Genomic DNA, 1,906 nt, shown 5'->3' with positions numbered 1-1,906 from the left:
AACACTAACTTAGCTAGACAAAGTTTTAGATTTTTTTTATACCACAATCATCCTAGAATTCAATTGATATCTTGCAATATTTGATATTTATAAACCTCACTGTCATTTAGAATGAATGACAGTCTCTTTCTAATGATGAACTAGCATGTAATTTCATTATGCTTTTTTGTGTTTTCAATTTAATTGCGTATTTTTTTTTCAATTTGATTCTTAATATATTTCTTCTCTATTTGCATATTTGTTATGAATTAACCTATTAATATGTATTTATAAAAATCGTATACTCGTTTTGGTGTTCAGATCCTTTTTTTCAAATATAATCTCAATGTTTCAATTAAAGGTTGTTTTTGTTATTAGGAACCAGATGTTGAAATTGCTGATGTTGCAGACCCTGACATCGAAGTGTTTTTTGAAGCTGAAAGAGGAAGTTCTCATGTAACAGAACATGATTTATCAGAATTAGAGTCTGGTTCTTCAAGTGCTGTGCCAACACTTGAAATGGACCCTACCTTTAGAAGTCCAGCATCTCAAAAGGGCAAAAAGAGGGCCAGAAAAGATACAGAAGACACACAGAAAACTCTTCTATCGATGATTATGAATAAAGAAGATACAAATGTTGCATTTTGTGCAAGTCTTGCAGCACAAATGCGTCACTTCACGCCACAACAAAAAGTATTAGCAAGACTAAAATTTCAAGAAGTAATTTTTAAAATATAACATAACTTATTGTCTTATGATAATTATCAAGATAAACTTTTTTTTCTTTTCGAAACATTCTGACTTTTACCCTTTTTTACCTATTTTAAGGTGTCATTTTACAAATTCTAAGATTATTTATTATTAACGTTTCATAAGAATTATTAAACATTAATGAAAAGAAATTTTAACCATCTTTGTGTTTTTTTTCTCAGGAAAAAGTCAGGGAGCAAATATTCAGTTGGGTATAAAAAGGTCATATCTCCATAACTGTAAATTTTCAGAAGAGCAAAAAAAATCACAACTTTTTTATTTCCCCTTTGATAACCATGAAAAAAAAACAGATTGATATTCAAAATCAATTTCGTTGTTGTTTTATGGTTTTTGGACGGGAAATTACATCTATTCTTCACTTAAGTTGTGTCTTTTCATGAATGCTTAAAGACTATTTTTACTTACATTCTTGACTGGACTGCTAGAAATAATCAAAGATGCAAAGGTGAAGATGCATAACAATTTATTTATCAAGGGATCAGTGTTTTTTCATGGTTAAAAAAAAGTTTGGAATCACAGGAAAATGAATCTGCAAACTAAGTTTAGAATTTTGGAAGCTACAGTGATGACTATGGTCAAATATGATTATGAAGCATTGGTGCTCTAAAAATGGAGGAAGGTTTTCTAGATGCTTTTGAGAGATATGGCCTATGGTTCTTTAGGGTCCTAGCTGACTGACCGTATTTCAAATAGTTGGCTGTGCAGAAAGTGTGTTTCAATCCTGCTTTCTTCGACTACAATGACAGAAAGGTTGACATGGCTAGGGCACGTTCTGTGAATTAAAGATGATAAACTGCCAAAGAATGTCCTTTTTTTCCCAGTTTTCTAGGGCTATATAGAGAGAGGGTTGTGCAGCCATGGGGAGAGGAGGCTGTAAATAAAGAATTAATGGAAATTGTGAAGTCCTCGGAGGGTATACAGAGGGACGGAGGTGTTGAAGAGATGAGGAGGGAAGAAGAGAATGTATAACTATGTTGGTATCAAGCAGCTTAAAGCTGTGGTGAGTTGCTAGTAATAGTAGTAAAACATCAAAAGGACTAAAGTTAATTAAATACTCCTTTGGTAAGGAAGTATCATTGGTAAAAACTAGTGGAAATGTGAAATCTAATGTAGTAAAAAAAATTATTCAAACAAATAACTATTTTGATAAAAAAGC

The sequence above is a fragment of the Artemia sp. Qi Xiang Cuo genome, chromosome 12, assembly GCF_049724085.1.
Source record: "Artemia sp. Qi Xiang Cuo chromosome 12, ASM4972408v1, whole genome shotgun sequence".
Lineage (NCBI taxonomy): Eukaryota > Metazoa > Arthropoda > Branchiopoda > Anostraca > Artemiidae > Artemia > Artemia sp. Qi Xiang Cuo.
Note: the sequence above shows the minus strand (reverse complement) of the source record.